General features: G+C 43.7%; 1 long non-coding RNA gene across 2 annotated transcripts in view; it reads left to right on the top strand.

The window, feature by feature from the left end:
- The window catches only part of LOC135907476 (uncharacterized), a 268,272-nt gene that overhangs the window by 95,526 nt on the left and 158,152 nt on the right, over positions 1 to 14,594 (top strand). For both annotated transcript variants that reach the window (XR_010566012.1, XR_011507782.1), the window contains exon 2: positions 9,006 to 9,092. This is a non-coding gene — a long non-coding RNA (uncharacterized lncRNA). The remainder of the gene's footprint in view (positions 1 to 9,005; positions 9,093 to 14,594) is intronic.

Here is a 14,594-nt window from a genome sequence, read left to right as displayed (position 1 = left end):
GAATACATCCTCATTCTTGTAGTCCGGGTGTGGATCCCCGCTGCCCAGACTGCGGCGAGGAACTATCCACTTTGAACCACATGCTGTGGCAATGTTCTGTGTTGCGCCACTCGCCTTTCAACAGGCAAGAAGATTGGGATGAACCCGTCAAGAGCGACAACCTTCAAGTCCAACTTCGGGCTGTCCAAAGGGCCTGCGCCAGGGCTGAAGATCACGGTCTTCCGCCCCCGGCGTGGGTGCGGCCCGCGACTACAACGTGGTCCCTTAGGACCAATTAAAGTTTCTTGTCTGTCTGTCTGTAGGCCCTCCACCTAGCGCAAGTTCGTCATTGAACTAATTCAATTTCTCAAAGAAAAATGCTTCATAACAATTCGTAAAGTACGACTGGCACACGACCTGCAGGCATCATAACATCAGATTGTATTTCCAATAAATGTGAAGACATAATTATGTTACGCGCGAGCTGAAACACAAAGCCTTCGAGCTGCCGCTTGATTTTGTGTGTGCACCACGCTCGCGGACATGAAAAATCCTCACCAACTACCAGCTAACAGCTTCGCTGTTAAACTGGAGGGTAGATATAATGAAAAGAGTTATTTTCCAATCATCCAACGCTCAAGACCGGCCAATTCTGTTAATAGCATAAGTGGAACACCGCTTCGAGCGCTGATGAAGCACGAAAAGGAAAATAATTGAACCAGAATCGTTACATCATCCCGGTCCAGGATCGCTTTTCCTCGTTGAATTCTTTAATTACAAGTAGTTCATATTGCAACTTTGTAGGTTTTTGCATACGTACAGTTTGCTAGTTGCCGCTTTAATTATATGCGTCGGTGCTGTGAAAGTTCAGGTTGATTTATTTATTCTTGTATATCTCCCTTCGAAACAACACAGTCAGAGAAAAACAGTTTCGCTGCTTTACATAACCTCCGAATGCGGTTCTGTCTCTGCTCCTTTCTGAACGTGAACATCGCAAGAGCAACACGGTAACGAAACCGAGACGGGGCGAGTGCCGTTCTTTCTCGTTTGGTGCCTGTTCACGTTTGGTATGGATTACCGACAGACCGACTCAGCCACCTTATCTGATCTTCTGCCTGGATAACTTGCGTAGCATGTCGCAGCGATATGCTGCCCATTTCACCGATAATAATAATAATAATAATAATAATAATAATAATAATAATAATAATAATAATAATAATAATAATAATAATAATAATAATAATAATAATAATAATAATAATATGGCAGTGGCTGAGACAATATATATTATAACTTGCAAGCAAGAACGCTGACTATAATCGGCTTTTTTGTTTTTTTACGAAGCGGTCAACTTCGTAGACAAAACACGAAAGCTTCCAATTCTGTATTGCTTGTTTACCTGTCACATACTGAATACTCGCAAACGAATGATCTGCGTCAGCCGCGCGCACTCACAGCAAATGACGACTCACCGAGTTACGGGGGAAAAACATATGTGTACGTAAAATATATTGACATGTATGTGTAACACATATGCATCAATACATATCGATTGTATAAGATTTCTTTTTAGTTTGTGCGTGCTAACCAATTCACTCTGTAGCGCCGTAGAGGCCCTATGAGTATTTGAATAAACAAGTAAAACGACTTTCAATGAAACATGCAGCCATTTCGGCTGGCGGGTGAGTGCATTGAGTGCGACGACTCAAAAAAGGGACAGGTTTCCCACAAACATCAGCCAAGGGCTCTCTTCGGTCCCGTTCCTTTTCTTTTTTCAGCCGTCGGCTCTTAACACTGCAATGTGCTAGTATACAAAGCGGCGCCCGGCTACTTGAAGCAGTGACCAAATTTCCCGCGCAGCCCTTACCTTTTGCGCACTCTACCCGTTAAGGGCATTACGGGTTTCACGCAGAGAGCATTTGACGGCGTTTACGCATACCGTCTGGATCGTCTTGCCATGGCGCAGACTTTCGTGCATTTTTTTTGTGGTTGCCCCATCATGAACCGGTTCAATTGCACTGTTTTGTCAGTGGAGGATGTATTTTATAGATATCAGTAATTTCTCGTGGCAACCAGCTCTCTCTCAGCAGACTGCCTCAGTGCAGTAACCTTATCAAGATGCTCCGCATATGTGCAACATTACAGCATTATTGCACGCACCAAGCATCGCCTGCAAGGGTCATGCAGTCTTCTTTGAATGCATACCTGCCATGTTACTCTGCAGAAACAAGTGTGTAATCACTACTTACTTAGTGTTTGGCTGCTTCTGCTGTTCCCAAGGCCGCAACAATCAATTTCCTCTTCGAGAAACGCTCGACGAGCTCTTACTTCTGAAACCAAAAATAGATGCAGTGCTGTCACTGAAAGAAGCTGTTGTTGAATTGAAAAACTTTGAAAAAAGTATGTACAGTATCTGTCATCAGCCTATGAATATGTTATGATACAGACGAAGGAGTCAGACTCAGCTTTGAAAAGCCTCGAAACTCAAGTGGTGTCGCTGACGGCTACTGGGCATAGCCATTCCAATGAGATTGTTCAGTTGCTGGCTTATATGGATCGCTGTGAGCAGTATAGCAGACTATCAAACCTGCAGCTACATGGGCTTCCATTTTCGCCGGAAGAAAACTTGCGAACTGCTATCGCGGATGTCGCACGGAAGCTGTAAATAATAGATATTGAACCCCATGACGTAGTTACGGTCCGCTGTCTGCCTGTCAGAAAAGATAAAACGCCCATCGTGCTTTTCTTCCGAGTTTTTTGCAGGACACTGGCTGACGGTTCATAGCAAGGTACAGAAAAAAGTCAGGCCTGCTATGTATATCAATGAAAACCTGATCCAAGTTACCAAGAAAATTTGTTTGAGAACTTGATCTAAAAGCAACGAAAACACCTTTAAGTATGTTTGAATGCAAAGATCTTTTGCCCGAAAGGACGACCATGTCATCAAAATTGCCTCAAACATTGACATAGATAAAGTGGTTTAAACTCATGGCGATTAACTTTCTTTTTCTCACGATTTTTTTTTTTGTTGGGATCTATCTTCGAAGACGGTGGTACGCCTTCTTTTTCAGTCGTTCACACAAACAACAGAATGATAAGGAAGTACTGTATTCATTTCCTTGTTGAAGTTGCTGACGCTTTCAGTTAGCGGATGCATTTGTACTGTAGGAGATTAATGTTCAAGATGAAATGTCGCAGTTTTGCCTACCGAATAACCAAGAACCTATTTTTGCGGGACGGCTAGGAGAGCTGGTGGAATAGCAGTATCCATCAAGTCTAGATGACTAACTACAATTATGACGTTTTCCTCTACAGGTGTGAAAAGCCTAGCCTTTTGCTTTGGAAATTATGACTTGGTTTTGTTGTTCACTGCGATATATCGTCCCCCCTCCGACCATGCGCAAATATTTTTGAAAGAAATAAAACAAAATCTAAGTTGTTTGTCACCTAATTCGAAAGTTTGTCTCATTGGAGACAATAACGTAGATATTTTGAACCTGGAGAAAGCCACCGTTATCAATTTCTTGAACACCTTATGTGAATATGGCATTGCGTCGTTTGTTAACGAAGATGAGCTTTTTTTGTTTCGTGTTGTAACTTCCTGTATTGACCCCTTGTTGGTTCGCACAATAGATTTTTCGAATGTTAATTCCGTTAGAATGAAAAAGAAACTCGCAGAGCACTACTGTATAGTATGCCAGCTTTTATATCCAAATTTTTATCCCCACATAAGTAAGGAATCCCAATGCACTGAAACATTTGATTGAACCAAATTGGATTGACTAGTTTCCCAATATGGCTGGAACTCACCGTTAGCAAATAGCTGTACGAATAGTGTATGTAGTAATATTACAGCGGGGATTACCGTTAGCAAATAGCTGTACGAATAGTGTATGTAGTAATATTACAGCGGTGATTTCTCATTTAAAACACGCATGCAAAAACATAGTCTCGGTCTGAAAGCGACGATCACACATATGCTGGCTTAAAAATAAAATAATAAAAGCTACTGAAGAAAAAGAAAATTTATGGAAACGGTGTCGACAGCATTCTGCTGACGAAACCTTAAACGACCTCTATCGAGAATCCCGGAACGAAGTTACAGCACGGACACACTGCTCAAAGAGGCACTACTATCGCAATAATATTTTTCCCCCTGTGTTATGAACCAGGAGAGCACGTTGTTGGGCGAGTCGGTCGTACATACTTAAAGAAGGGAATTGCGCTAAAAAAAGACACGGACGAGTAAGGACATTGCGCCCGTCCATGTCCTTACTCGTCCGTGTCTTTTTTTAGCGCAATTCCCTTCTTTAAGTTATGAACCAACGTGGATGTGGTCCCTGGTAAATGAGCTTAGAGGCGCTTATCCAGGTACGTATCTGGACCCGGACACAAGAGGTTTCGGGGCAATCAATCAGCGTGTGGTGGGTAGTTTCAATGAGTTCTTTTCTTCGCTTTGCTCTGATAAAGATACGTTCACTGATCCTGTTAATTTTAACAATGGTCTTAGTTCAATAACAGATACGGCATTTCTTCCACCAATAACTTAAGAAGACCTAATCAATTGCTACATCGATCTGGAAAAGAGCCGTGCTGTTGATCTTGTTGGCATATCTGCACAAGACATACGTCAGAACGTGAAACATTTGGCCGATCCGCTTCTTTCTGTATTTAACAGAATCCTTGATACTTGCAGAATATCAGGTTAAGTAAAACATGATAACGATATTTAAAGGCGGAGATGCATCGAAGCCAGGAGCTATCGCCCTATCTCTGCTCTTCCTTTCTCAGCGCAACTGCAGGAACGACACATGCTTAAAACATTTGATGGGTTTGTGCTAAAATAAAGCACCTTATGACCTTCACAGTATGGTTTTGTGTCTGGCGGAAGCACGTATGCGCTTTTCAAAGAACTGTTGGATCTTCTACGTCAAACATTTCAACTCAACCAGGAAGCCTATGTGCTTTGTTCAGACATATCTAAGGAGTTCGAATCGGTGAGCCACAGTATTTGATGTGCCAAAGTGCAAAACTACGGGCTTAGGGAACATTTTCAAGCCTTTCTAGAGAACCACCTGGTAAATTAGACTCAGGTTATATGTATTGGTAAGTTTTTCGCGCCATCTTAACTCAGGTCTTGCACAGAGCTCAGTTTTATATCTGCTTTTTTTATTTACGTTTGTGACTTGGGACAGGTAACTACATTATGTAAAATTTTCATTCACGCTGATGATACACTGCTTGTTTATAAGTGCATTAATTATGAACCAGCTGTCGCATTACTTGAAAGTGACGCGAAAAATGCTATGAACTGGCATCGAAAAAACTCTATCAAAGTGAGTGCTCTGAAAACACGCTTAGTGTATTTCAGAAATTCGTTAAAGGCTCTTGTAACAAGTCGACCGGTCTTCCTTCATGGTTCTGATTGCTTTGACTGTGTTTGTGCTCCAATACAATGTTAAATATCTTGGAGAATATTTTGAGACAGGTCGAGCGTGGAATAATCAAATGGCTCGAATTTGTGCCCGGCTACGTAATGATGCATGTGCACTCTGCAGTATGAGAAAGTATGCGCCTATCAACATTATTGAAATGATAGGACACACTTTAAGTTACTCACCTATAAGGTGCAACATTCCCTGCTTTGTTTAATTGCAGCGGAATTTGGAAATATAAAATTGACATCCCGTTAAAAAGCTTACCAAAGAGTGTAGCGTACCACCAAACCACGGATAACTTATTTCCACTTTTAGAAATGCCTGATTTGGAGTCTTTATTTCATTACAATGTTGTGATACGTTACTTCTGGAGCAATGATTTCCGCCATTTCCGCCATAAGAGTGTTGCTTTGCGTAAACATCCCAGATTTGTAATTCCTCGGACAAGAATTCGTTATAGAACAAAACAAAGAAGGTATTATATTGCCCACCTGCTTAATAACCTTCCCAGTTCCATAGTGGAGCATATGTACCTCAGAAACTTGTGATATATATTCTTTCTTTTTAGCTTAAGAACATTTTGTTTCACTGTAATAACTTTACAGAAGGCATTGCCCCGACTGCCAAGTACCTTACATACAAGCCTACGGAAGGCTTGGGCAAACAAGCAAATATATCTTTATTAATTGCGTATGGGTAATAAACATTATTATTATTATTATTATTATTATTATTATTATTATTATTATTATTATTATTATTATTATTATTATTATTATTATTGCTTTCCTTCGAAATGCAGATGTGTGTGGCTGTTACGACAACAGATATACAGGAAACCGGTTTTTCCTGATTATCACCATAGTGTATTGCCGATACGAAGATGCCGATACGAAGCTTTAACACACACACACACACACACACGCACACGCACACGCACACGCGCAAGCACACGCACGCACGCACACGCACACGCACGCACGCACACACGCACACACACACACACACACACGCACGCACACGCACACACATCTGAATAAGAAAGCAAGTTTTGTGTAAAACTAAAAGGCTGCTTGCACCTCCTGCACAGGGCGGAAAGCTTCTTCGAGGATTTCCAAGATTTGCACATTTCGGTACCTATACCTCCGATTAGTAGGGAATCGTTTCCGTGCATCTGTTTGTATTCCTTTCACCTTAAAACAATCTGGTATGCACAGGCAAACAATAATATTTCGTTCACTGGCGCTTGCTTCGAGCTTGAGGAAGCCGTTCGTCTAAACAAATGAGGTAAAGGAAACTTTGCTCTATTCAGAGTTTCCTTTGTTGAAGGAACCCAGCACGCATTTAGCCGCTTAAGTGACTCGGCCACCTCTGTATCACGCAGAGATTTTGAAAGAGTGGGTGACGCCCCAATGCCCTCAAAGGATGATCGATACCCCAAACTGATGGCAGCGACGTCAAGGGAGGGACACACAGGCCTGCTCGCGCGTTTCCTGCAGTGGGGAAGCGGGGGCACACAGGTCGCATGGGCGTCACATACAGCAGTTGGACTCTCGCAGAGCACGCCGCCGTTCCCGCCGCGTTCCCCGCTGCGTCCGCAAATGAAGATGAGAGACCGCCTTTCCCGTACCGGAAGGAGCATTGTTTGACCACGTTACCCACGATGAGCGGCTCCTCCTTCATCCTGGCAGTTTCAATGAAGCAAACTCCCGTCGTCTATTTCTCCTGTTTGTTACCCTCGGAAAAAAATGAAGAAAAGTGAGCATAAAAATGTCCGCTGTCATCGACCTACAGCAGCTGTAAAACAATTATGAGTGGTGACTTCTTCCAGAGAGAGAGAGAGTGAGAGAGAAATGGTGCATAGAAAGGCAGGGACGTTAACCACAGGTAGTTCCGGTTGGCTACCCTGCACGGGGGGAAGGCTTAAGGGAGATTAAAAGAGCAATAGAGTGAAAGGGGGCGAGAGAGAGAGAGAGAGAGAGAGAGAGAGAGAGAGAGAGAGAAAAGAAAAGGCGAGCACGCGCAAACCGCGTACACTGTGGGGTGGTAGGGGGTGGCGTTCTTAAAGTCTCTCGTGAAGCTCCGTAGACCCCGGGAACCTTAGTAACGCTAGTAAGGCCTTCAGAGCGGGTGTTCTTTGGGAGCACTGACCTAAAGCTTTTAGTTTTGATAATGGAAGATGGTCCGATTGCTCCAGCACTCCGCACATCACTTGTCTCTGATCACTATATCGCGGGCAGACACATATAATGTTTGCGAGCGTCCCATCGCTACTGTATGTGTAGCACGTGGGGCTGTTGGCCATTCAAATGAGGAAAGCATATGAGCTTGTAAATGCCACGACTGGCCACAGACGGTACAGCATTGTCTGTTCAGTCGTGTTAACCCAGGCGGTAGATGCATCCGTAGATCTGGAGGCACCGAACGCAAACGAGACATGGTGAAAACGTTTGAATCCCACAGGCGTAAAGTACATTCATGGGACATCAATCGTAGCTAAGCCGCTGTTCACAAAAGTCTATTCACAAAAGTAGGACCAAGACAAATTGACCATTTTCATTAGCAGCTCTGGCGGCTTTGCCTGCGTGGTCATTCCCGTTGATGCTGCAATGTCCTGGACGCCATTGAAACATTATGTTGTGGCCCTTATCATGGCTGCGATGATATATCGGTCCAATTTCTGAGGCCAGCTGTTCATTCGGTCCGTGGCGCATTGGGTTTTGTATACACTGAACTTTGAAGGGCTGCCTTGAAATCACTAAAGACTGTCCATTGTTGCGTTGATTCTTGATTAATGAATTAGTGCAGCACGGAGTGCCGCAAGTCCAGCACTCGTCGAGGTGGTGACACTTTGTTATGATAGACCTGTCGAGAGTGAGAGACATTGAGGCGTACGTTCCCATGACAAAATGATTTGCCTCATGGCAGAAAAGGCTGTTATGGTAAGCCTGGACCTCGACTTGTCAAGTGTGAGAAACGTTCAAGTGGGCGTCTCCATGTCAACATAATTACCCTCTTCTCCGAAACGGTGTCAACCATTCATTCCCCGAGTTGGCACAAAGAGATGGACGAAAAGACACCAAACCGAAGGGTGGAAGGCCGTCAACGACAGAGCCTGACGAGTGTACTAATGCTTCCACAGGCTCCCCGGGAAGACGTGGGCAACCACAAGACTTCAATGGGTAGTTGAGGTCGTCTTGGCTCCCGTATGATTGACCTGTCCAGCGTGAGAAGTGTTCAAGCTGGCGTCCCCATGTCGACATAATTGCCCTTTTCGGAACGGCGTCACCCTTTTTCCCCGAGCAAGCACAAAAGTATGGACGAAGAGAAGACAAACCGAAGGTCAGGGGCTCATCGGCTGAATCTGATAAAAGCACTAATACTTCCACAGGCTCCCGAAGAAGACGTCGACGACCACAGGACCGCCAGGGGTTATTTAAGGCTGTCCTGGCCCCCGTGTTACTCAGAACTAATCGAGACACGGATGAGAGTCGCAATCATGTACCAATGAAGTGAATACAATCTTTTCTACTTTTTTTCATCTTCACGATGCCCGGCTTCATCGTCGTTTCCTGATTCTTGCAGCGCAGACCCACCACACGCGGTCGAGATCGTATCAACTGGTTGGCAGCAATGGGATACTCCACCCTTCGTCCCGGCTTCAGCAGAATGGTGAGCGCTTGAATTTCTTTGAGAATTTTCCAAGTTTTAGCTCGTGTGTTTTCTAAAAGTGCAATTTAGTTTCTGTATGTGCCGGCTCCTGCTGAAAGCTTCCTCACGCCACAGCAGAGTAAGAAAGTCCTTGTTCTGAATTGACCATGGACTTAAGCAAACTGAATAAGCCAGAGTTGTTATTACTATGTGAAGAGCTGGGAATTGAGGTCCGGACAAGTCAGAGAAAGTTGCAGCTTATTGAGGCGATTCAGAAATGCGGGGCTCTTGAGGGCGAAATTTCAGAAGCATAGGAGGAGATAGACAAACGAGCTGAGAAAGCTGAACAAAAAGCTGCAGAATAAAGACAGAGGGCTCATGAAATAAGGCTTTAAAAAACTAGACGTGCAGTGGGATTTGGCCAGGCAATCAGCAAAGATCTAAATAAATTAAAGACGTTCAGGTGAAGCTAGAGCAAAAATAAGGGATCTCATGCCTGCGTACAAGGTAAACGATGACATGGAATCATTTCTCGTTACTGTTGAATGAACCTGCGAGAAGAACGGGTTGGCACTAGAAAGCTGGCCGCAACAGATTCTGACTGTTCTTCCTAGCGAAGCAACGGAAATAATTGCTAGGCTTACGAGAGACGACGCCGATGACTGTCAGAAAGTAAAACCTGCGTTGCTAAGGAAATATCGACTCTCAACGGAGGCTTTCTGTCGTCGTTTTCGGGAGACAGTTAGAACGCCGGGTGAGTCTTTTCAAGGTTTCACTCATAAGCTGAAAGCTAACTTAATTGAGTGGCTAAAAGGGCAAGATGCGTTTGGTTGTCACGACAAGGTTGTTGAGTTAATCTGCTTGGAGCAGTTCTATGGCTCCTTGAACGAAGAGATGCACCTATGGATTCAAAATAGGTCGGGAGAAAAGGGCTTGGAACATGCGACAGTACTAGCAGACGAATTCGCTGCACGTCGCTAATCCGAAAAAACGCGTGTCAGGCCATTGACAAAATTCAGTAAAGAGGAAAACAGGTGCTCCATTCAACACGAAAAGGCTGGAGGAGGGATAAAAGACTTGCAGCCCGATAATTCAGGAAATAATAACACCGCAGTGAAAGACGAAAGAAAAACAGAAAAAGCGCTTGAGGCTAGAAAGCCGGTTGTCTGTTTCCGTTGCCAGGAGCCTGGACACGTTGCGACTGGCTGTCGGAAGCCTAGAATTGTTTTTTTTTCTTTTGTGAAAGCGGACGATGACAACTTGGCCCTCTTAGAACCCTACCTTCGCGACCGAGTAGTGAATTTAATGCCGTATAAACTACTTGGGCACTCAGCTGTGACAATGGAGATGGTCCACTCTGCGTTTGTCAAAACTGAGGATATCACCAGGGAATATGCGTGGATCCAGCAGGTAGTCGAGAACAATAGTGTTTGCTTGCCCATAGCCAGGGTAAAGATTGAAGATCCATTTGGACTATTGGTGGCTGAAGTAGCAGTATCGCCAAATCTGCCGCAACACTGTCCTTTCTTATTTTCAAATCACTCGGACATGATGGTGAAGAAAAAGAGCCTGAGTTTTGGCGACCATACGGTCCAAGCTCTCACGCGTTCGAAGGCTCAATAGATCGCGGCGGTGTTAAATCACGGCAACAAAGCCAGAACTGTGCCTCGTGAGAGACAGGAAGCACAGCACATAGCTAGCGAAATCAGTGAAAAAAGCGATAGCGAGGAGGCATCCGGGTCAGTGACTGCATAGAGTTTTCTACAATAATTACTAGAGGGAACTCTGGCGCTAGTGTCTACGGGAGCTGCAATGGGAGTGGTTGTACCATCAGGCGAATTACGGGAAGTACATGGACTTGCCTAAACTTCGTCCTTTTGGCTTCAAACGGCTTTGTGACTTTGTAAACTCGTCATTTTCAACAGTGTATTGCGTAATAAATAATTAAATAAACATAATTAATATTGCCCGACGGGAGGATTCGAACAAAGGGACTCTAGCACAGAAGCCTGATGTTGAAACCATTAGGCCACGGATGCTTTTTTTTTCTTTCTTTCATGGTATTTGTTACAGTAGCATTCAACCCGACGTTCACCACTTCTGCATAGTCAGGGAATGGAGGGCACAATAAAAGTCACACACAGAAAAGGCAGCGTTCTTACCGTGACTAGAAACGTTGGTTTCACTTTAGAGGGTGGTAAGGATGAGCATCTCACCAAAATAGGGTTCCAGTCCGGTTGTATATCGAGTCCATCATAAACATGTTTTAGGTGTAGTGTCATTTGGATAAAATTACTCTTGTAGGTACCACCGTTTCGGCGTTTCGGTCCATCATTCGCGTTTTCCACAAACTGTGCATTCTCATGAGAAAAAACATATCGAAGGATACACTATTATCAGAGGTTGGCAGCAGGTATCGCACAGTATGAGCGTTAATCTCAAAGTCTTTTTTTTTTAAAGTCCGTTGGAAAACATCCCAAAACAGGATGGCGTCGGTGCAGCTAATAAAACAATGTTCAATCGTCTCTGGCACCTCACAAAGGCGACAGTTAACAGAAGATACAAAGATACCCTTTCTTTTTCCGTAGCCATGTTTTTACCGGTATGGTTTCACTATGAAGTTTATAAAAGAATGTTTTGCAGCAAGGGGATATATACATTTTACGAACTCGATTTATTACATCGTGACCTAGACATTGAACGTATAGTGATCAGTAAAATGGGGGCGGAAATAGCATGGACAGTAAATCTTTGTATAATGTTTTCTGCGACACAGAGTACAAGTTTTCAGTGGAAAACCGAACTGCCAGGAAACGAACCGCCAAGTAAACTTCTTGCATGAACACCCACAAGCATAAGCGCGAAGAAAAATTGGAAGAAACAATTAACTCATGTAACGCATTAAGAAGTGTGACTTGCATGGATGACTGAATTATAGGATGTGATGTATCGCGAAAAAAAAAAACAACGAGGCACTATTTGCCGCACATAAAGATGTACTAAACCAAGCCCACCTTCACTAAGGGGCCTGAAAATATTGTCTCTCCTCACGGGCTCAAGAGTTGAAGACCATACGAAGGTTGCAAAGATTCGGTGAAAGCGTTGTATGTAGAGCCTGGCACAATGAATAACTTTCAATACATAGTAAATTTTTGTTGCCAAGAACTTATTGCAGGCCTCAGCTTTCCCAAACATAGAAAGTTTGTGTGGAACGAATGTCTGGGCGTAACTTTGCAGGGCCGAAACCCGTTCTTTCCAATAGTGTGCGTTTAATTTTTATGCGTCTAGTGGCACGCCAAGATACTTTGGCAGGACACCGGTCCACTTAACGCCTGCAAACTGTTCTGGTATATAGCACCATGAGCCAAACATAAGCCTAAGCTTTTTGCGGAGCTCCTGATACGCTGCCAAAATCCTCAATTGTTGATACTACCTTTTCAACACTGGACTTATCAGTGCAGAAGAACGCTAAATCATCTGCATAAGCTAATACATTTACTTCATTACCCAGTATATTGAAGCCATGGATCTAACTCGACTGAATTACGCTTAAGCATAGCGGTTCCAGATGAAGGGCAAATAGTAATGGGGACATCGGGCATCCTTGTTTTCATGAAGAGCAAATGGAAACGGGTTTAGAGAATTGGCCATTAATAACTAAACGAGTAGTACAACACGTATAGCAAAGCTTAACCCTTTAAGCACAACGGAGTCGTCATTGGCGTGCTCCAGAAGAGAAAATAAATAGGAGTGACTGACACGATCAAAAGCTTTAGCAAGGTCTACCTGGAGCATTGCAAGCTGCTCAGTGGAACCGTAACAGTATTGAAGAAGTGTACGGGCGATATGTATGTTGGTTTGAATGGACCGGCCCCTAATTCCACACGTCTAATCAGAACCAATGAGAATTGGCATTGCAAATTGCAATCTATTTGATAAAACTTTTGCAAATATCTTATAATCCACGTTTGACAATATGATTGGTCGGTAGCTTTCAATAGAACGCGGTTACTCCTTATCTGAGCTTTCCGGAATTAAAACTGTGTGGGTTTTGCAAAAAGATTTCGGAAGGGCGTCTACCTCTAAACTTGTAATAAAAATGTACAATAATATGGGACTGATAATTGATTTGAAAGCTTTGTAAAATTCACAGGAAAGTCCATCGGGGCCGGGTGTTTTCGACAGAGGCAGCTTATCAATAGCTAGCTCAATTTCTTGTATCGTAAGGGTATCACTAATGAATGCACAGTCATCATCCTGTAAAGGGTTTACAAGAGGCACAAAACTCTCTAAGACTTTTGCATCGTGATCATCGGGCCGGGCACTAAACAACACACTGTAGTGAGTTTCGAACTTAGAAATTATGTCATTCGTATTTGTTAGAAGACTACCTTCGGAGTATATTTCCGGAATTACTTTGTGGACAGCGAGACGTCACTCGTCAAGTAAAGGTTGACGTGTTGGCTGCTCAGACTGCAGAGCACATCTATTTGGAGATCGAACTCGCGCACCTCTGTAACGCAGCGCATCGTACTTTTGTAACTCACACTTACGATCTTCTATGTCAACAATGTAAGTGCCTGACATTTTGCATTCCATCTGATAAAGGTTGTGTAGGCTCTTAAGAAGTATTGTTTCTTCATTCTTTCTATAGAATGCTTTCAGCGATCCTATTTCTATAGCCAATATACGCACCTCTTGTTTAAAGAGTTCCCAAGCTGCAAATAACGGCAAGTCAGTAGAAATAAATTTTTTTAGGGCCATGCGCACGCGATTAATAACTTCCTGATCATTTAGGAGCTCAGAGTTAAGCTTCCAGAGTGCCCACTGTGGTCGGAAATTAGTTACAGATTTCTCACCAATCTTTGCGATAAGCGTGCGATGATCAGAGAACGAAACTGGAATAGTAATACAGGACAGTCCTCGGGAGAGGAATGATGAAGAAACATAAATCCGATCAAGGCGGGCGTAACAGCGACCTTGAATTCGTGTAGAAGAGCGAGCTCCCTATCCCGACACTCCTATACCAATGAGCCCTGCATTTTCTATTACGTTAGACAAAACTTCACCACTCCACTCCCGTTGAGTGTTAATGCCACTTCGGTCGCTCGGATCACATACACAATTGAAATCTCCAATTAACGCAATGCAACGATCACAGTCCATTAGACTTCGCACAGTATCAAATAAGAGAATTCGTTTTGCAGCGTCATTAAATGCATAGACGTTGACTAATCGCCATGGCACACCCTGCGACACAATATCACAACATATATATCGACCTTCAGTGTCTACACGGTAACTAAATGCTGAACAAACTAGGCTCTTTTTCAGAAACAGGAAACAGCCCGCGGATAAACCAACAGCGTGTGAAACGCAGACATTATATTCTGACAGAAAATGTCGCAAAGCCCTTTCTGTCTCGTCATCACTCTCAGTCTTCGTCCCCTGCACGGCGACGAAGTCGAGGCGCTTCCTAGACAAAAGCCGGCGAAGCTGCGCCTGTTTCTGCAAAGACCTAAG

This window comes from Dermacentor albipictus, chromosome 1 (assembly GCF_038994185.2).
Source record: "Dermacentor albipictus isolate Rhodes 1998 colony chromosome 1, USDA_Dalb.pri_finalv2, whole genome shotgun sequence".
In the NCBI taxonomy this organism is placed as follows: domain Eukaryota; kingdom Metazoa; phylum Arthropoda; class Arachnida; order Ixodida; family Ixodidae; genus Dermacentor; species Dermacentor albipictus.
Note: the sequence above shows the minus strand (reverse complement) of the source record. Positions and strands in the feature narration are given on the sequence as shown.